Raw genomic sequence first — 22263 nt, 5'->3', positions numbered from 1 at the left:
TTCATTTACAGATGCTTTCTGACGGTTCTGTAATTTTCTCCTGGTGTATCGGCTTCGATGTCCATCGGCACACAAAATGATCCTGCTTCCTCCATTGTCTCAGGTCACTCACCTGCATTATTTTCATTTATTTATTTTTTAATTTATGGACGCTTTCCAATGGTTCTGTGATTTTTCCCGGTGTACTGGCTTTGATGTCTGTCGGCACACAAAATTACTCTGCTTCTCCATTGTTTCGGGTCGCTCACCTTGACTCGGTCTGTAATCCTTCCGAGATTGGCGGAATGTGTACCAGTGTTCTGATAGAGGGGAACAACATCAGCGGCACAATCGCGCTCCAACAAAATGATGGCTGCGAAGAAGAAGAATAATTTAAAATTGCCCTTAGTATGATTCTTTAGTTTGCTCAAAAGTGTTTAAAATGATGAAAGAGGGAATCGGCCCATGCAATGGCTGGCCTTACCTTGGGGGTTTCCTGAGAACGCATACGCAGCACAGTACCTTGCACAAAGGCCTTTTCGAAATGACGTTCATGACGTCATTTCGAAAGGGACACATTGGGTTGTGCTACGACTTGGTGGGGGATTGTGAAGTCGCCGCTGTGTGACGATCTCTGCCGGAGGTTTGATCTCTGATTGAGTGGAGTAGCCATGATAGTTGAACCATGTTTCCTGGCTGTGGGTAGCATCATTGCGTGAGGGCACGGCAATGTCGCTGATGCAGTTCCGCGATTACCAGTACACTGGTACTCATTTTGCCAACCTAAAACCAATGGTGTTTGCATCGAAATCTTGTGTCCAAAACCCATCGCTTTCTGTACCCAACTGTCCCTGGACTCTGTGTCCTTTTCTCCTGACAAGGTGGAGAGCTTGCTGTCAAACCTCGACTCAGATTCTGTAACCGGTCCAGACGGCATCAGCCCACGTGTCCTAAAAACCTGCTCCTCTGCTCTTGCTCACCCTCTCTCTGTTCTATTCACCCTCTCCTTTGCTCAAGGTCATCTGCCATCTGTTTGGAAATCAACAAACATCACTGCCCTGCATAAAAAGGTGCAAAAACAGATCCCTGCAACTACAGACCAATCAGCCTTCTACCAATCATCCCCAAGGTTATGGAATCCATCATTGCTTCAGACATTAAATCCTTCCTCTTCTCCAATGGCTTGATTTCAGACCAGGTCACTCTACCCTGGATATGCTGCTTCTGCTCTCCCAACAATGGATGGAGATCCTCAATGCAGGACATGAAATCGGAGCTATATCCCTGGACATATCACGTGCTTTTGACACGTTCTGGCACCCTGCCCAGTTCACCAAACTCTCTTCCTATGGCAATCTCCACTCTATCCAAGGCCATCTCCACTCATGGCTCACAGACTTCCTCTCCTGTCCCAGCCAACGTGTGGCCCTAAATGGAGTTATCTCATCCCCCCTTCCTGTCCAGGCTGGAGTTCCTCAAGGTAGCATTCTGGGCCCTGTTCTTTTTCTGGTTTTCATCAACGATCTCTCCGACTCTCTGGAAAATCCTCTATATCTCTTTGCTGATGACTCCACCCTCTGCCGTACCATCTGTTATCCTTCAGACCGGCAAGCAGCAGCTTCTTTGCTCACTGCAGATCTGGATAAAATCACAAACTGGTCCAACACGTGGAACATGTCTTTCAATCCAGACAAATCTCACACTCACACTATGTCTCTCTGAAAGGACCGTTTGGAACCTCCCCCCCCCCCCTTCCACTTTCTCAACAATCCTCTGGAAGAAGTCCTTTCTTTCAAGGTTCTGGGTCTCACTGTCTGCCATGACCTTTCCTCGGAAAGCCACATTTCAAACCTCGCCTCCAAAGCCAGTCGCCGACTGGGAATCCTCCGTCGTGCAAAGTCCTTCCTCGGCCCACCTGAGCTCCTGACAACATACAAAGCTTTCATCTGCAGCCTGATGGAGTACTGCTCTCCCCTCTGGGCTGGTGCTCCTGCCTCTCACCTTTCTCGACTTCACGCTCTTGAAACCAAGGCATTTTGGATCATTGGCATCTCCCGCGGTGAGGCTGAGTCTTTGGGCCTCTCACTCTCTCACTGCATGCAGGTCGGTGGTCTTTCTGTCTTCTACCGACTCCTCTCCAGCCTCGCCCCCCCTGCTGTGTCTGCGATTTGTCCCCACCACATTTCCACAGGGCACTCAAGGTCTGCCAACAACCCCCTTCTGGTAAAACTACCACAATCACGAATCACTGCTCACCTTCACTCTTTCATTCCTCTTTTTTTCCCGCCTCTGGAATAAACTCCCTCACTCTGTTCAATCCCATTCTTCCCTCCAGACCTTCAAAACAGCTGTTCACCACCACCTCTTATCATTCCCCATCCAAATCCTCAATCTTTTCTACCCCCGTTAATCCACCCCAAACCCACCTCCTTCAAATTCCCTGCTTTCCTTCCTGAAAGTCCCTGTAATGTCCATCTTGTATTCCCCATGTTCCCCGCCCCATCCCTCTCCCTTCCACAGATCTTCTAATGTCTTTGTTGCCCACTCTTTTGTCCTTCCCACTCCCACCCCTCTTGTCTCATGCCCCCCTTGATGTGCATTGTGCGTTAGCTCTCATACGAGCCTCGACAAGGTAGACAAAAAAATAAAAAACCTTGGAAGAATGACAGGCCCAGTCAACTTCACCTGGTGTTCATTCAACGGCCAACAGGGGCTCAAACCGGAGACCCTAAGATCCCAAGCCAGACACCCTAACAGCTAAACCAACACCAGAGTGTACACCATGTTTTGTTGCCTGTTGATGTAAATGTCTTGATGTATCTCTTGTACGTGTAACCATTTTCCTTTGTTTCGGATCGTTCATCACCACGTAAAGCCTGGTGTTGGTTTAGTGGTTATGGTGGCTGGCTTGGGATCTTAGGGTCCTGATCTCGAGCTCCGTTGGCCACTGAATTAACACCAGGCGGGGTTGACTCAGCCTGCCATCCTTCTGAGGTCGGCGAAATGAGGACCAGTGTACTGGTGGTATCGGGGCACACCATCAACGACGTCGTGGCACCCGGACAAAATGATAGCTCCTCTGCAGCCAAGCTGCCATCCGCAACAACAACAACAAGATCACTACTTGTGTTTATAATTGTCATCATTTCAATCATGGGAGTGCATGCCATCACGTGGGTCCATCCCTGGCACCAAGATGAGGTCCTTCCATCCCCACGCATTGGAATCTGTTACCCTCGGGTGAATGGGAAACGCGTGGGAGACATTCACCGAAAGCACCGTTTAATTAGCAGGTGATGCTGTGATGACGATGAAAATGATGTCCTTCTTACTAATGATTGTCATCGTCATTATCACTGTGTTTTGAGATAAAGCTTGGCTCCATTATACACCAGCTACATTTGCAACACGTAGATGTAATACCGAATTAATTTAAAGGTAAGTGACAATTGATGGAGTTCCGCAGGATATCCCGATATAGTTATTGTGTTGACTACTCTGAGTGAGCTATTGGATCCCACAGGGAATGGGATCCGACTATCAAATCGTTTTCCCCAGTGTTTTGGTGGCAGCGTCATCCCAGAGCTCACCATTTCTTCATTTGGGACAATGAAGCTGACTATCCTGTCTGTGATGGTGTGGGATCAAAATATATTTTCTATCTCTTCATGCAGGTCACATGGTCTGCAACCCATGGTAATCTTCTCCTCCTCCTCCTCCTCCTCCTCCTCCTCATCCTTTTATAAGGGGCGAGGTCTGATGGCACCACGCTCCTGCCGAGCCTTGACCACGATACTTCTCCAACGCCCTCTGTCCTCAGCCAACTCTCTCCACTCTCCAACCACATCTACCTTACAGATATCCCTCCTCGCACAATCCTCCCATCTCAACCGTGATCTATCTCTTTTCCTCCTTCCTTGCTCCCTCAATCTATCAGCTCTCTTTGCCATTCTCTATTCCCCCATCCGCACCAAGTATCCAGTCCATCTCAGCCGGCATTTCACCAATCTCCCCGTGAAATTCATCTGCACACCAACCTCCTTCCTCAGTTCATCTGCCCTCCCCCTATCCACCCTCTTCACTCCCACAGTCCTCCTGACCCAGTTGTTCTCGCAAACATGCATCCTCTGTTGTTGCCCCTCTGTCAGTGCCACCGTCTTCAGACCGTAAAGGTAGGCCGGCGTTACACATGACATCGAAACCTTCCCTTTCAATTTTCTTGATATCTTTTTGTCTGCCGTCACTCCCTCCACCCTCCTCCACACATTCACACCCACCTGAATCCTCCTCCGCACCTCCGCCTCAGACTTACCATCCCCGGTCACTGTTCCTCCGAGATACTCAAACATATTTTCAGCTCAATCTTCTCCATACTCATCTTCAGCCCATGTTTCCCAAATACCTCCTTCCACTCCCACTCACTCTCCACCACAACAGCCAGATAGTCTGCACACAACATCCTCCCCAAACTACCCCTCAAGATCACCTTCCTGCTCACCAGCTCCATCACCACGATAAACATGAGTTGGCTGAGAGAGCTTCCCTGCCTCAAACTAATGTTCACGCTGAACGCAGACATCCCAGGACCAACCAAGACTCTTCCCTTCGTTCCCTTGTACATCCCTTCTACCAACCTTACTTCTGCTTCCGGCACTCCCATCCATCTCAATGTCGCCATCACCATCTCTCTTGGAACAGTGTATTTGGGACTTCTCCAGGAACCTTCTCCAGGTTCTCCTTCTCCAGGTCCAAGTGGAGCCTTCTCCAGGTCCAAGTGGAGCCTTCTCCAGGTCCAAGTGGAGCCTTCTCCAGGTCCAAGTGGAGCCTTCTCCAGGTTCACAAATCCCAATGCCATCTAATCTTGCACCTCCAACCTCTTCTCCACCAGCTTTCTCAGCGTGAACAGCCTATGCGTCATCCCCCTACCCTTTCTAAACCTCTGCTGCTCTTCCCCTATCTCCATCTCCACACTCTTCCTGATCCTCACGTACAGAATGCTCTTCAGCACCTTCATTACTGCGGCTTATGAGCTCACAGAGTCTGGACAACTCGTACTAATTTGCATCTGATGTGTTTGACAAGGTACACCATTGATAACTAGAAGGGCACTCGGTAGAGTGTATACTTCTGCCACACAATGCCTGATCCAGTAGAATATATCAGACCCAATAAATTTTTGAAATATGCTATGTATCGTTTTTGGCCTCATCTCTCAATGGTGAAGAATCACTTTTTAATATAAAAAAATTCTCTAATCCAGATCTTCACCAAAATCAAATCAATTTGTCCTCGTTGCACACCCGACGTGTCCACCAAGTTTCGTCCAAATCCGTTCACAAAGTTTCGAGATATGGTGCTACATATTAGTTTAGCCCTATCTGTCAAGGGTGAAGAATCACTTTAAAATATTCTCGTCGCCGGATCCGGATCTTCAGCAAAATCTAATGAGTTTGTCCTTGTCACACACACAACCTGCCCACCAAATTTCATCGGAATCCGTCTACAATTTTGAGATATCCTGAACACAAACAAACAGACAAACAAGAAAGATGTTGTGCGTAGCACGATACTTGTGAAATCTATCAAACAAATTGGACCTCAAAAGTAATTGGTGGTTGAATTAATTGACTAAATATGCAACTCCTCTTCAAATCTCAAGTCAATCAGATGAAAATTGATAATATGAGAAATTTGGTCCATGTTGACCTCCAAAAATAATTGGATGGTTGAATGAAGTGACCTGAAATATAAACCCTCTTCAAATTTCAAGTCAATTAGATGAAAATTGAGAATTTTAGAAATCCCACCAAAGTTGTTGACCTCAAATAATTGGTGGTTGAATTCAGTAAGCTGAGATGAAAATCCTGTTCAAATTTCTCGTCGATGGAATGAAAATTGAGGATTTTAGAAATTTGACACGTTTGTTGACCTTTGGCCTATTGTTGATCTTTTGACCTCAAACAATAAGCTTCTTGCTTATGACAAACTACTATGTGGTGAAGTTTCATGAAGATCGGTTCAAAATTGTGACCTGTAATTGTGACAGACAGACAGACAAAATCGATGAACCAATATACTTGAAAAATCTTCGATTTTGCAAGCAACAAGGAAAAGACGTCGTGCAGACCACGAGACACGATGCAAAATCCACCCCCTCCCCCCCGCCAAAGGTTGCCATGGATACATCACATTGTCCATTTCATTAGAATAAAAAATGACAATTTTAATCAAAGCTCAGGTCAATCGAATGGAAATTGATTATTTTTCAGATTGAAATTGTTCATTTCAGAAGGTTAACCTTTGACCTTTTGACCTCAAAAAATAGTTTTGTTCCCAATTCAGTGACGGACGATGCAATTGCTGTTTAATCTTCAAGTGAATGGGATGTGAATTGATGATTTTTCAGTTGAAAATTGATTTCAGAAGTTTGACCTTGAGTTGACCTTTGACCCTGAATAGTTGGTTTTCCCAATTCAGTGACTCAATATGCAAATCCTGTTCAACTTTCAAGTCAATCGGATGAAAAAAGACGATTTTTTTTTTTTTTTTTAGGAATTCGATCAAGATGACCTTTAACCTCAAAATCAATGGGCTTCTCAGTTGAGACTACCTCTACAACTTGGTAAAGTTTCATGACGATCAGTTTAGAATTGTGACCTGTAGGCGATAAACCAACAAACAAACAGAATAACGCACGCAACCAACCAATAGACTTGAAAAGTCTTCGATTTTCGCAAGTTACAAACAAACAGACAGACGGGTGAAAACATGTCACACACACACACACACACACACACACACACACACACACACACACACACACACACACACACACACACACACACACACACACACACACACCTTTGTCACACGCACGCACGCACGCACACACATTTTGAAATCAAAGAACACCTTTTGATCTCTTGCTATAATATTCTTAATCTCGCAGGTTCACTTTGACTCAAAAGTCACCATCTTCTTTTAGTAAGTGGAGCTATACTTGGGGACCAAGTGGGGAAAAAATTAAATAAATAAAAGTTGTTGGGTGGCCATAATCAGTAAGTTGAGCCCTGGGAAGTAAACCGGGCTATCCTATATCCAGCTCCAAATTGAATGACGTAATCGTTCAAGGTCAGTTTACCTTGAGTGTTGATTCAACTTTTTGTTCCACAGGAGTCGTACATTTATTACATGAGCATCGATGGTGCTGATTTGCGGAAAGCAAGATGATATAGGATGAGAATATATATATATATATATATATATATATATATATATATATATATATATATATATATATATATATATATATATATATATATATATATATATAATATTGACAAAAGGAGAAGTGGGAAAAGAGAGATTTTGGGAGGAAATTGCCAGGGAAGGGTCCTGGGTTCAGATCTCATGATTTAAAATTCCGATCGTCTTCCACCTGCAGCTGTTTTGAGACCACACTCGCACTCATAAAACCACACTCCCGTGAGAAAGGATTGGTCTTTGAACTACTTGTCTACTGGGTGAGTCATAAGTTCCAGGACACCTTTTTTTTGTATGTACATAGTCGAGGCTCGTATAAGAGGAAACTAAGCAGGTTTTAGCTGCTTATACATGATTTGTTTATACCATCTATTTAAAGTGTTTTCTTTTTTTTTCTTTTTCTTTTTCCAGAAAATACAAGTAATACTATACATTAAACCAAGATGGCAGACACCAGTCCATTTACAGTGGAAGAGAGGCTGGTATCAGTGGTGCGGTACCACGAGAGGAGAAACAAACAAACGATGAAACGAGTGCAAGAAGACTTCGAGGATCTTTTTGGAAAGTCAGCACCATCTAAATGAAATCTTCATCTTTGGGAAGGGGGGGGGGGGAGGCATTTTAGATTGGAAGGCTTTTCGATTGGAAAGCAGTTTTCGACATCACTTGGCCAAAAATTATAAGCAACTAAAACCGTGTCCTGCAACTCACCCTGTAGTACTTATGACTCACCCTGTAGTACCCTGGCTCAACAGCTCAGTGAAGTGGTAATTTCATCTTGGGTGAGTATGAGTTATCTACCTGGTTTATAACCAATGTGGCAGACTCCATGGGTTTCACTGAATGATGCCCTCCCCCCCTCCCCCCCTGCCCCCAAACATTGCATAAGTTTCTCAGTTATCCAGTTGTAACTTCGAAAAACATCGTAAATCAAATGGCTCAATCAATGTTTATATATATATATATATATATATATATATATATATATATATATATATATATATATATATATATATATATATATATATATATATATATATATATATATATTCGGATGCAGCCTGTGACTACTGGTTGCATCATTGCTGGGAGTGTGGCTGTGCCGCTGATGCAGTGCTCCTTGTTTCCAATAAGCTGGTACTCATTTTGCCCATCTCATTAGGATGACAGGCCGAGTCAACCCACCTGGTATTATTTAACGGAATGACAGGGTCTCAAACTCAAGATCCCCAGATCTGAAGCCAGCCACCTTAACCATTAAGCCAACACCAGGCAAATCAATGTCGGTGACGGGTAATAAAAATGAGTATGGGTACACCGACCATCTGATTTGGCCATGCCTTTGCTCAGTGCGTGCGATCGTTTGAATCGGTGCATGATGTTGTAAAGACCTTTTTAGTACCTTTTTTAAAAAACTCACCTGCACATGGTGCGCAGCGTGGGAGATGAAGAAATGACGAGGAGTCACGGTCGTGTTCTGGGTCACGCCCTGCGAGCCGATGGCGAGCTGAGGATCAGCAGCTGAGAGCGCACGGTATGTGACATCTATGTACGGAACGTGCACAGCACGGCCACAGCTGGCAAAGCACAAGCGCAAAAGTGAACTGCCAAGACCTAGCGATAAAACTGTTTGTGATGGAAACATCTTTACTGACCAATTACTCTCATTTTGATAAGTTGATATTTTTGACAATATTCTTGAGCTTGAAATGCAAAAAGTTAAACACATGATGTCCTTTTTCCTGAAATAACAAGGATGCTCGGAGAGAATGGACAAATGAGCACAGAACAGTATGTGGGATTTGAACCTGGGATTACAGCATCATTCTACTGTTTGCTGCAACATTTATTGATCTAACAAAGGCCGTTCGACACGGTGAATTTCGAAGGACTGTGGAAGATCCTTGAAAGACTTCGATGACCTCCTAAATCTCTCACGATTATCTGACAACTGCGAGAGGGTCAGGTCAAGTAGAATAATCTGACAGCTTCCCCATCTAAAATAGCCTACAACAGGCATGTTGCTTCATGATGAAAACCGAGGGAATCTACATGAACTTTTTTTTTGTATCCTGTCGGACCCCGCTGTTCATTGATTCGCCATTTGCGGACTCCGTGTCCTTCAGGACTGTTGTTTTATTTTATAAAAAATATTTTCTTTTTTACACTTCAGGACTGGTCTTCGATATCCTCCTGGGAAATTGGAAATCAGCCAACATCACAGCATTACATAACCAGAGTTGGTGTCAAAGCCACCCAATGCTCACCTGTTTATACATTTATTGTTTTTAAAAGGCTCGTCTAATAATTATTATTTCTTATAAAGTATTGCAGTGAAGTCTGATCCAAATAATTTTAAAGCAATGTATGTATTTGTATATTGTAATCAGTAACGAGCGCAAGTGAGCACAATATATGCCTGGACGAGAAGGTATATACAGAATTGTGCTACTACATGGAAAATAGCATCCTGGTTGCCATGGCAACCACTTTAGATGACTAACGTATGTCGCGACACACCGTCTCCACAGTCTTTACCCAAGTACCAAATATGAAACGTGAAAGTTGAAAACTTTGGGAGTTAGAGTGTGGACAGGAACGGACGGACAGACGGACGACACATAATATGCCCCGATATATATATATATATATATATATATATATATATATATATATATATATATATATATATATATATATATATATATATATATATATATATATATATATATATATATATATATATATATATATATATATATATATATATATATATATCGGGTGTATAAAAAATAGTGTGGTTGATAAAAACATTAGAAAGGAAAAAATAATTTGCACCAAAAATGTTAACATTTTCATGCTGATGCTGACGCTCCTGCTCACGCTGGGGGTATCGCTATAGCTCTCTGTTCTTCGAACAGGCGAGCTAAAAACGGTGCAAAAACAGATCCCCTTAACTACAGCCAAATTGGCTTCCTGTGCTTCCAGTCGTCGGTGAGGTCATGGAATCCATCCTCACAGTTGACATAAAATAATTTATTTTCTCCAACAACCTCATCTCAGATCATCAACTAGAGGGGGAGCACTCCGTAGAGTGCAAAACCTCCACCGCCAATACTGCTGGGTCACTTAAGTGAACCTGATATCCTATTCATTGTAGGTCAAAACGGATCAGACTCGACTGAACCACAATTGAATAAACTAAACTAGATCGACGCTTGTAGAAATGCCCCCCAAAAAAAATTGCAAAATTTTTAATATTTTTTTTCTCTAACAAATTTTTTTCGGGGGGAGGGGGGGTGGAAATCACTTAAAACATGTAGAAATGCAAAAAAAAAAAAATTCAGATATTTTTCAAATAAAATCGAAATTTTTTTGAAAAAAAGTTGCAAAATTTTGTTTTTTTTCTCGAACAAATTTTTTTTTGGTTGGAAATCACTTAAAACATGTAGAAATGCAAAAAAAAAATTAAAATATTTTTTCAAAATGGCCGCCATAGCGGCCATATTGGACTTTGGACCAAGTCCAAAATCTAATGGCATGATTCTTGGACCATACCTAATCCCCCACCAAGTTTCGTCGAAATCCGTCGAGGAATTTTTCCGTAATACTGTTCACAAACAAACAGACAGGGGTGAAAACAGTAACCTCCATCCATCTTCGATGGCGGAGGTTAATTAAGATTCAGACCTGGTCGCTCTATCTTGGACATGCTGCTTCTACTCTCCCAACAATGGTGAAGGCCATCAATATCAGACATGAGATCAGGGCCAAGCCTAGTGTTGGCTTATCAGTTGTTTAGGTGGCTGACTTGGGATCTTAGGGTCCTGAGTAGGAGCCCTGCCCCACCATTGAATTAACACCTAGTGGGGTTGACAGCCTGTCATCCTTCTGAGGTCGGCGGAATGAGTACCAGTGTACAGGTAATAGGGGCATTGCATCAACGGGCACAACCGTGCCCTCAGCCAATGATGATACCCACAGCCTTGTATTGCATACGAATGAGATCAGGGCCATCTCTGGACATATCTCGAGCTTTTGATACAGTCTGGCATCCTGCCGTGCTCTCCAAACTCTGCACCAATGGACTCCAAGGGCAACTCCACTCTTGGACTACTGACATCCTCCCCTCTTGTAGACAACACGTGGCTCTCAACAGAACTCTTTCATTTTGTCTCCCTTTCAAGGTTGGGGGACCCTAAGACAGTGTTCTAGGCCCCATATTATTTCTAATCTTCATCAATCATCTCACTGACTCTCCAGAAAATCCTCTTTCTCTTTGCTGATGATTCTCCTCTCCACCGTGACATCTCTCATCCTTCTGCCAGACAGGTAGTAGTCTCTCCCCTCTCCTCAGACCGTGATCCACTCAGACTGTGGGATTTTAAACCTACCCTGCCAACCAGGATCGAATCTGCAACGAGTGCATCAGAACCTGTCGGTCACAAATTGGTCTCTTCAACGACCAATGAGCACATCATGATGGACATCAATCCTCAGTTTGGTGTACTCGAGTTGGTGAGAGTTTTTGGGCGGAATGTGTAATATTGTTGTGGGCCGGGGTCTGGTGGCGATAAACGACCACTAGGTGGAGCAGTGGAGTCGTCTCACACTGAACACCCGGAATTTAGGTCGTGACTCTCGGATAAGTCCGAGAGTTCGCGGGTTCCTTAGCGGACCGTGGTCGCCAATATTTCGATGGCGTGGGGTAGGGTTAATTGCCTAATTTCAATATACCTAAATACCCACGTCATCCAACTACCGGGGAAAACCACACCCTCGACCGACTTAGTCCGAATTGAGTCGCTATCACCGACTCGGATCCGGCGTAACCGAGCGGAAGTTACCAAAGCCATGCCGGACCAAATGAACAATTTACGGCACGAACGGCTTTACTATTTCTCAATACGTACCATGCTAGGCCAATGGAGGAAAGCATGAACAACGAACTGGAACATTTAACACGGGTTTATTTAACAAAGAATAATCGGGGAGGGGAGACACAGAGCAGAGTTATCACGAATAAAGAAAATGTAATTTACAAGGAAAGGAAAACACTTATACGATTCTACTTACAGACGGGGCCCACGGACACACACACGCGCACACACACACACACACACACACACACACACACACACACACACACACACACACACACACACACACACACACACACACACACACACACACACACACACAAAAGAAAATGGACTTCAATGGGTCTTCAGTCGGTAGAGACAGGCCAGGGTACCTGTCCCTCCTCATGTGGTCACACCGACCCGAACCACCACAGTGGGACTCAAACCCACGACCTTGGCATTGTCATCACCAAGACTGCAGACCGCTCTCGAACCACGACCGCAGACCGCTCTGCAATCGCCACGATCTCCTCTCTGCCGAACACTGGTCCAAACAACTACTCCACTCTACTGAGGTGGGAGGGGTCTCTTCTCCTCTATCTCGAACCCTGATTGGATGATGGGTTGTCGGACGACTCGTGGTCACCTCCCGATTTGCTGGGGCGTGCGTGTCATGCTCGCCCTTCGCTCATTGGCTGGAGGAAACGGTCCATGCCCTTCCTTGGGACGGAGCCTTGATCTGAGGCGACGGAGGCTCCGCCCATGCCTTCAGCCAAAAACACGTGGGCAATGGCGACGGTCGAGTGCGGGATGGTGGCGTTGTTGTAGTGGATGTAGTAGTTGTTGTTGTTGTAGTTGTTGTAAAAAACCTAACTAAAAAAATAACTCGTAGCGCACTCACGAAATTCCCAATCGACAGAAGGAGGGATTCTAACTGTAAACATACTTATCGAAATAACTAAGCTTAGGGACTCTGGCTGTTTGTGTGCACAAGGTTTCCATATCCGTAACAATATGTTCATGGCGTTGGTGATAAGTTGCCGACTCTTCACGATTGAATGCACGGGTGGGATCTTTAACATTCACCAACGAGGTTACTCGAGGGATCATAGAACACAATATCCCACGCAGTGTTCAGGTATATACAGGTGGGTTGCCGTTCGTGGGGTGGGGGTGGGTACGTTCTTGAAAATCCCCATGAACCTCAAATCTGCAAACTTAGGTGGTGGGGGGTGGGGGGTAATGGGGAAAACATGGTTCATAACTTCAACATGAAAATTTGTCCAAACTGTACCCTTAATTAGCATGTTTGTGCATTCTTTGTGATATTTATTTTTCATGAAGAAAATGGTTATTAAAGAACACAAAATAAAGTTTATTTTATTGAGTTATTAAGATCATGAAACTTACCTTTAATAATAATGATGATGATAAACTTGATCCAATAATGCAATGGCGATGTTGATGATAGCGACGATAGACGAGTTGATGGTGATGATGTTTGATGGGGTTATTGTGTTGACAGCCCATGTTAATCAATACTAATAAGTGTGTGTGTGTGTGTGTGTGTGTGTGTGTGTGTGTGTGTGTGTGTGTGTGTGTGTGTGTGTGTGTGTGTGTGTGTGTGTGTGTGTGTCCTCCATAACTCCAAAAGCATGAAACCCAGCAGCCTGAAACTTTGCATGCATACTTTGAGAACTCCAAGGAAGTGCAGGAGTGAAAATTGGGCATTTGGGTTAATTAAAACACTCCTTTTGAAGATAATTAACGGCCTTATTTATTTATATTCTTTATCAGGTGCGTCTTCGGCCACCTTGCTCAATATGGGTCTTAAGGCGATTCCTGGGTTACCTCGCTGGGGTCTGCAGCCGCTATGTTTTTGGCCAGCTCAACCATGCCTTGACTTGGAACAGGTCGCAATGATTTCTTCACGTTAGTTTTTTTTTCTTTTTCCACTTTCCTCACTCATGTTATCGAATGCCTTCGACATACATTAGAAAAAAAAAAAACGGAGCATCTCACATCAACCGACTGTGTTGGGCCCGCGATGACTTGCGGTCCCTCGCGTGGTGCCTTGCCGGCTGAAAATGTGCATTTTCATTTTTAGATAACATTGCTTTGTTTAACTTTTTTTGTGTGATGTATTTTCATCGTTTACTGCATTCGAAAAAGAAACAAACAAAAAATTAGAAAAACCTCCATCAACCTTGTGTTCGGAGTTCTTCCATGTTGATTCGAGCAGCGAAAAGCGTTGAGCGACATTTTGTGTTTTCTCTGAATTGAATTTTTGTTAATTTTTCACTTGAATTCCATATTTAAAGAATTATATTGAAAAGGTAAGCCTTTGTTGTTCTCCTTTTTGTGTACTTGATCCATGCAGAACTTTGTACGGAACTTGGAACAGGCCGTGTTTGCCATGCAGGAGTGGAGGCTCCTCGCCCGGTGATTTCACAGACTTGGCGGGAAAGCAACCATTACCTTTTAAATGTGGAAAAACAAATTTAACTCGCGCTTTAATGGAGTCAGGTACGCTTGGAATGTATGACGTCAAGAATTGATGCTCGGGTAACACATTATCTTGGTACGATCAGGATGGAGGTCCAGACGTACAGGTACAGTGGGTTTTCACTTTTAACCTCAATGGCGCACGAGCAATCGCGTTTCCCTTCGTCCTCGCGGCTGTTTCTAAAGCAATTGGTTATGTTGATATGAATCGGGTTTGCTTTAGAAACGTTATGGAGTTTCTCTTTGTGAGCTTACAATCTGACAACACCAGATTTCTGAGCCATTTGTCATAGTAACATGTTTTCCAAATGACAGAGGCCATTTAAAAAAATATTATTATTATTATTATTATTATTATTATTATTATTATTTCACCCATCACATTAGCAGTTGTTGATAAAAAATAATGTTTATGCAAATCTTGAAACGTGTATAATGCAGCATTGTTTTCTAGAAACATTTATTAAAATTCTTCCAAAACGGGTGAAAGATACTCAAGGTTTCTGGGTTGTATACAGCACATACTGTAGTCAGTAATCACACTGACTCCAACCTGCCGATTCCCGAAAAATTGCCGATATCAGCCGTGTGTGTGTGTGTGTGTGTGTGTGTGTGTGTGTGTGTGTGTGTGTGTGTGTGTGTGTGTGTGTGTGTGTGTGTGTGTGTGTGTCTTCAGAAAGAATAACATGATGTCTCTGCTAATCCATCTCCCCCTACCCATCTCTCTGTCCCATTCTTGCTCCACCCCCTCCGAATACAGTAGAGGACTCTCCTCCACCCACCCCCCCCATCTCTCTCTCTCTCTCTGTCTGTGTGTCTGTCTGTCTCTAAACGTATCTGGACGGTGGTTTTGCCCAAATGGTGGTTATCTCTGCACGTATTAAGATGCTGGTTATCTCCGCATGTATCCGAGCAGTGGTTATGTCTGGATGGACCCTCCCCTTACACAGCTTTATCTTGCCCTTCCCTCACGCTGCCTTCCCCTGACATACCTGGATGGTGGTTATGTCAGGATGGACCCTCCCCTCACACTGCCTTACCTTGCCCTTCCTTCACGCTGCCTTTCCTTGATGAACCTGGACAGTGGTTATCGCCGCATGGTGGTTATGTCCGGATGGACCCTCCCCTCACGCTGCCTTACCTTGCCCTCCCCTCATGCTGCCTTACGCTGCCTTCCCTTCCTCCAATCCTCGTCGCTCCCCCCTCCTTCCTCACTCCTCTTAATCTGCCTACCCTACTTCCACCGCCCGTCGCTCCCCCTTCCTTCCTCACTCCCCCACTTCCCCAACTGATTGGACATGATTTAGAAAGAAACACACCTTTCTCGATAAGGTCCCACAGTTGACGGTGCATGTCGGAGCAGAAACTCTACCATGAAGTCCAATGAACTCTCTGTAGAACTCTGAGATAGAATTGTGAGGAGACATAGATCTGGGAAGATTATAAAACAATTTATAGTGTTGAAAGTTCCCAAGAGCACAGTGAGCTCTCTCATGAGGAAATGCAAAGAATGTGGGACTACCAAGACTCTTTCTCAAGCTGGCCGTCTGACCAAAGTGAGCAACTGGGCAAGAAGGACCTTGATGAGGGAGGTTACGAAGAACCCAATGACCACTCTGACAGAACTACAGAGTTCCTTGGCTGGGATGGGAGAACCTGCTGGAAGGACAAGAATCTCTGCAGCACTTCACAAATCTAGGCTTTATGGGAGAGTGGCCAAACGGAAACCACTCCTGAGGAAAAGGCACGTGACAGTGCACGTGGGTTTGCAAAACGGCACGTGAAAGACTCAAAGCACGAAGCCAAGATTATATTATCTGATAAGATGAAAATTGAAGTCTTTTTGGCAGAAAAGCAAAGCGCTATGTCTGGCCGAAACCGAGCACAGCTCATCACCCATCTACCACCATCCCTACGGTGAAGCATGGTGGTGGCAACATCATGCTATGGGGATGCTTTTCATCGGAAGGGACTGGGAGACTTGTTAGGATCGAGGGAACAATGAGTGGAGCCAAATACAGGAAAATCCTTGAGGAGAACCTGCTTCAGAGTGTAAAAGACCTTAGACTGTAGCAAAGATTTATATTCCAACAGGACAATGACCCCAAGCATACAGCAAAAGCAACACTGGAATGGCTTCAGTACAAGAACGTGAAAGTCCTTGAGTGGCCGAGCCAAATCCCAGACTTTTGAATCCCATTGGGAATCTGTGGAAAGACTTGAAGATTGCTGTTCACCGACGCTTCTCATCCAACTTGACAGAGCTGGAGCAAATCTGCAAGGAAGAATGGGAAAAAATCCCCAACTCCAGATGTACAAAGCTGATCCAGACATTCCCAAGAATACTCGAAGCTGTAATCACTGTCAAATGCTCTTCTACAAAGTATTGTCTCAGGGGATTGAATACTTATTGACGCAAGACGTTTCATCTTTTCATTTTTAGATCCTCGTGGAGGATCTCCAAGTCTTACTCACGTTGTTGTTCTTCGTCTTCTTCTTGTGGACTTTTTTGTTTCACAGCCTACAGTTTTCATCGAAACTTCCTGAAACTTGGCATATGTATGTAAAAATACCCTGCGCAGACAGTAACCATCTCCGATTTTGAAAATTCCTCCGAGAAAAAAAAAGTTATGACGTCAAAATATCTCCGCTAATGGAAATCGCCTTAAAAAATTATCTCCGAAACTCGGCAAGCTGTTCGAATTTTGTTTGCGGGAATCAAGCCGGGCATTAGCACAGATAATTTATCGCAAACCTCATACATCACAATGACGTCGTATTCGTTTTTTTTATGACGTCATCATTAAGAGGACGAGGATCTGAGCTCATTTGAGCTTGTTAATTAACGTGTAAAAATTTCTAAAACCATGTTTTCACTTTGTCATTGTGGGGTATTTTGTGTAGATCGGTGACAAAAAAAATTAAATTTAATCCATTTCAAATTCAGGCTGAAACAACAAAATGTGACAAAAGTCGAGGGGTGTGAATACTTTATGAAGGAACTGTAACGAACACGTTACATTAGTTCTTTGTGCCTATTGTTTGTATTCCTTTATGACGTCATTAAGACAGTAAGTTTCCTGTTTGTCATGATTCTCAATATTGTTGTTTAACTGCCAGCCAGCCAGAGTAAAAATATGATGTCACTCCTCTCTGTGCGTGTGCGAGCGGGAAGAATCCAGAGCTAATATGCAGTAAAATGGCAGATTTGTCTTCCGATTCATGTTCCAACTACAACATTCAATTTAAATCTGCCGTACTCCATCATAAACTGACATGACAGAGACGGACGGACGGACAGACGTGAAGCAATTGCTTAATCCTCCTTTTCGCTTTGTTTGCGCGGGATAACTAGAATGGCACTCGGTAGAGCACTCGTCACTAGGCCCATACCGAGGGGTAGGTAGGCTAGTTAGGGTTAGTCACTCGGCCCATACCTCCGCCAGGATGAACGGTAAGATTTGTATCCCACTGATGGGCCGGATCTAGATTCGGACCAAAACCAACATCTAATCGGCTCGTTATTGTCACCAAACTAACTCATTAACCTAGTTGTCACAATCTGTCCATAACTTTTTGAAACATCCTACATATCGTTTTCGCCTCTGTCATTCAATGGTGAAGAATCACTTTAAAAATAAATATATAAATAATTCTCATATCTGGACCCGGATTCGGATCTTCACCAAAATCGTTTCGTCCTCGTCGCACACACCCAACCTGTCCACCAAGTTTCGTCCGAATCCGTCCACAAAGTTTTGAGAGATCCTGCTCACAGACAGACTGGGGTTGAAAACACAAAACTTCGGTGACGGAGGTAACTAACGCCGGTCTACGGGACCGCCGGCTTAATGTCCCTCCCTCGGACGGTGCACGAATTTATGGGGGGAAACACCAGGATGCAGGTTTACAGCCGGGTCGAGATTCGAACCCACGGTAGTTAGCTCAAAATTAATGCAATGATGATGTTGTTTATTTTTCTAAGTGTAATTATTTAAAAACATTAATACATTTATCTTGTGGTTCTTTGCATCATAATCACGAATTAGCTGGACCAATCAAGACTTCGTTCAGGTGTAAATGAGTTGTGCTGCTCAGAAAGTTTAAAGGGTTAATTAAAATTAACTGTGATTAACAAGCCCGTTAAGGGTTCATTAAACTTTAACTTGGGCAATAATTTTTATCAATCCCTCCATCTCTACGTCATAATACATGTGACACGAAGTGCTGGGTGATCATTGAATGTGATTTGATAAGCAAATCACGGCAGGTTGCAGGTGATTATGTGATTTAATATGCAGATTCGTGCGAAGTAAACAAAACAAAAGAAAATGAAGGGAACGAATAGAACTCTTTGGTCAGTATTTTGAACATCAACACGTCGGGAGGGGGGTCCCCCGAGGCCGAGAGGGTCCCAGGACCCCGTTGCGATACCCCCAGATACTCACACCCAACCTGTCCACCAACTTTCATCCGAATCCGTCCAGATCTGCGGGTAAAACTCAGGAATAACTGAATACATCCTTTTGTACACCTGACAACAGCTTGTTGGTAGAGTGATTTCACGTTCACTGGGTTAAGGCTAAGAAAGCACCAGTACCGGTTATTACCATCCGGCAGGGTTGGTGACCTAATGGTCATGTGGAACGTCCGCTCGAAGTTCCTCCTTCCTAGTCAAGCCATGGTTCGTGCTGCTTCCTTGCTTGACACTGAGCACTTGAAAAACAGATCTAGCATTCACAAGTTTCCTGGCAACAGGTTGTCAACCAATGTACAAGCTTGATGGACCTCGTGGTCTTCTGTTGTGTTGAACATTTCAATGATAAAATAACGCATTATTATGATTATTATTATTACACCATTCACCATTCTGGTATAGCATGGTCTACATGGAGTAAGGTTGAGGCTCCTCGTTTAAACCACCAGAAGACCTCCAACCCTGCTATTCACTATACTGGTACAACATCGGTCCACATGGAGTAAGGTTGAGGCTCCACGTTTAAACCACCAGAAGACCTCCAACCCTGCTATTCACTATACTGGTACAACATTGGTCCACATGGAGTAGGGTTGAGGCTCCACGTTTAAACCACCAGAAGACCTCCAACCCTGCTATTCACTATACTGGTACAACATCGGACCACATGGAGTAAGGTTGAGGCTCCACGTTTAAACCACCAGAAGACCTCCAACCCTGCTATTCACTATACTGGTACAACATCGGACCACATGGAGTAAGGTTGAGGCTCCACGTTTAAACCACCAGAAGACCTCCAACCCTGCTATTCACCATACTGGTACAACATCGGTCCACATGGAGTAAGGTTGAGGCTCCACGTTTAAACCACCAGAAGACCTCCAACCCTGCTATTCACTATACTGGTACAACATCGGTCCACATGGAGTAGGGTTGAGGCTCCACGTTTAAACCACCAGAAGACCTCCAACCCTGCTATTCACCATACTGGTACAACATCGATCCACATGGAGTAAGTTTGAGGCTCCATGTTTAAACCACCAGAAGACCTCCAACCAAGCTGCTCTTTTCGGAAGTCAGTCTGAATACCAAAAGGGAAACCGAACGAGTAGAGCAATCCATAGATTACACAACGAAGTTCGGAGTCTCGGACAGCGTTGAGCCATTCTCAAACGTTTACCCCAGCCAGTCAAGCATTAACTAGCCTCGCACCCGGTTCAGAGCTAGTTAAGCGTTTACTTGCCTTGCACCCGGTTAAGAGCGAGTCAAGCGTTAACTCGCCTCGCACGTGCTTTGGAGATAGTTAAGTCTTAACTAGCCTTGCACCCGGTTAAGTTAGTTAAGCATGTAACAGCCTCACACCTGGTTCGAAGCTCGTTAAGTGTTAATAAGCCTCACACCCAGTTTGGAGATCGTCAAGCCTTAACTAGCCTTGCACCCGGTTCGGTTTTAGTCAAGCATTCACTCACTTCGCACCCAGTTCGGAGCTCATCAAGTGTTAACTTGCTTCACACTCGGTTCGGAGCTAGTTAAGCGTTAATGAGTCTCGCACACGGTTCTGAGTTAGTTATGTGTTAATGAGCCTCACACCCGGTTCGGAGCTAGTTAAGCGTTTACAGGTCTCGCACACGGTTCTGAGTTAGTTATGTGTTAATGAGCCTCACTCCCGGTTCGGAGCTAGTTAAGCGTTTACTGGTCTCGCACCCGGTTCGATCCTCAGTGAGAAAAGAGGAAACCTTCGTTTCCGCTCATTCGGTGCCTTTCGGCTTTCCCATCATCCTCGTTTGCTAACTATACTAGTGTAACACGGATTCACTTGACCCGCACCACACTCGACGGTAAAAACACACGACACTAACTACCCGAACTCGACCCGACCCTCGTTTCCGGCGCAGGGCCCATCCAGGCATCAGGTTGGTTACAGTAACTAGTTTAACGTGCACGTTACGCGTCACGACGATTTGTCGTTTGCGGTGAGATTAAAACGAGGTCGCCATCATTCCGTGACCATTCCACTCGTGACGTAATTACGACGAACTTGTTGAATCCGGACGCGGGTGTTATTTGTTTGGCGAGAGGGTCCAAGAGCGAGGCGTGCGGGGTTATCCTCGCGTTGAGAATAAACGGCGGGAGGAGGAGGAGGAGGAGGAGGAGGGTGAGGAGGGTGAGGGGTTGAAAAAGGCACGAGGTCCCCATTGTGTGCAGCTCCTCCTTTTGACAAAGGACGCGCCCATTAACCTTCCCGTCGGATCAAATGGTTCTTCATTGTGACGTCAAACGGCCTGAAACAGATCGTGCGGTTCGGTTTTAAAGCGCTCCTTCGATCCCGCGTTTTCTTTTTGGTTTCTCTTTTGTCCGCTCACTCGCTCAGCGGCGTTCTTATCGTGATTTGTAGCCGCTCTTGGATTGGTTCGAGTATTTGTGTTCGAAAGCGCTCAAGGCAAGGTTGAGGAGGAGGAGGGGGGAGGTGAGGTGAGAAACCACCAACGCGTGCGACAACACGTGGAGCGAGCGAGCGAGTGGGCGGGGCTGAGGACAGAGTAGGCGGGGTGTAGAGCGTTCCGAGAGTGGGCGGGGCCGAGGACAGTGGGCGGGGCCGAGGACAGAGTGGGCGGGGTGGAGAGCGTTCCGAGAGTGGGCGGGGTGGAGAGCGTTCCGAGAGTGGGCGGGGCCGAGGACAGAGTGGGCGGGGCCGAGGACAGAGTGGGCGGGGTGGAGAGCGTTCCGAGAGTGGGTGATCCACGACTACCTATTGGAGCTGATTGCTCCAAAGCGGTTCGCTGATCTTTTCCAGCCGTTGTGCACAGATCCCCATAATTGTAGGCGGCGGAACGGAAAGCGATTTCCCGCCCATCCACACGACTTTTATATGCACCACTCGAGCGCGTCGTGCGCAGGACGCTGGAGGTCTTAGCGAACCGCAGGACTACCGCGCACTTGGATTCCAAAGTATCGAGGGTCCGGCAGCCGCTTGGTCGTTGGTCGTTCGGCGGTCCATCATCGGTGGGTGGAGGGCGGTTCGTGGACCTTTGAGTACACGGTGTTTATCCAGGCAGGCGAGTCCGTGTCGAGAAGGTGTCGCGTGTTTTGCACTCACCTGGTCATGGTCGAGTGCTCCGTTCGTCCAGGTGTGGTCGGATTTATTTCTGGTTTATCATGTCCGAATTGTTTGGGGTC

At 45.0% G+C, this 22263-nt stretch overlaps 1 protein-coding gene and 1 long non-coding RNA gene across 7 annotated transcripts in view; both read left to right on the top strand.

Moving 5' to 3' along the window:
* Positions 1-9434, top strand: part of LOC147021071 (uncharacterized) — a 29709-nt gene extending 20275 nt beyond the window's left edge. For both annotated transcript variants that reach the window (XR_015060708.1, XR_015060709.1), the window contains exons 3-5: positions 12-103; positions 7654-7807; positions 8680-9434. This is a non-coding gene — a long non-coding RNA (uncharacterized LOC147021071). The remainder of the gene's footprint in view (positions 1-11; positions 104-7653; positions 7808-8679) is intronic.
* Positions 9435-21779: 12345 nt separating this feature from the next.
* The window catches only part of LOC147021069 (myocyte-specific enhancer factor 2C-like), a 91998-nt gene continuing 91514 nt past the window's right edge, over positions 21780-22263 (top strand). For 2 of the 5 annotated variants that reach the window (XM_085890802.1, XM_085890803.1), the window contains exon 1: positions 21780-22089. The gene's annotated coding sequence lies outside the window, so the exon portion shown is untranslated. Of the gene's footprint in view, positions 22215-22263 lie in introns of all 5 variants that reach the window. The other 3 variants (XM_085890801.1, XM_085890797.1, XM_085890798.1) reach the window with 3 other exon arrangements.

The sequence above is a fragment of the Eptatretus burgeri genome, chromosome 8 (assembly GCF_056783735.1).
Source record: "Eptatretus burgeri isolate ZD-2024b chromosome 8, Ebu_testis_v1, whole genome shotgun sequence".
Classification (NCBI taxonomy): Eukaryota; Metazoa; Chordata; class Myxini; order Myxiniformes; family Myxinidae; genus Eptatretus; species Eptatretus burgeri.
Note: the sequence above shows the minus strand (reverse complement) of the source record. Positions and strands in the feature narration are given on the sequence as shown.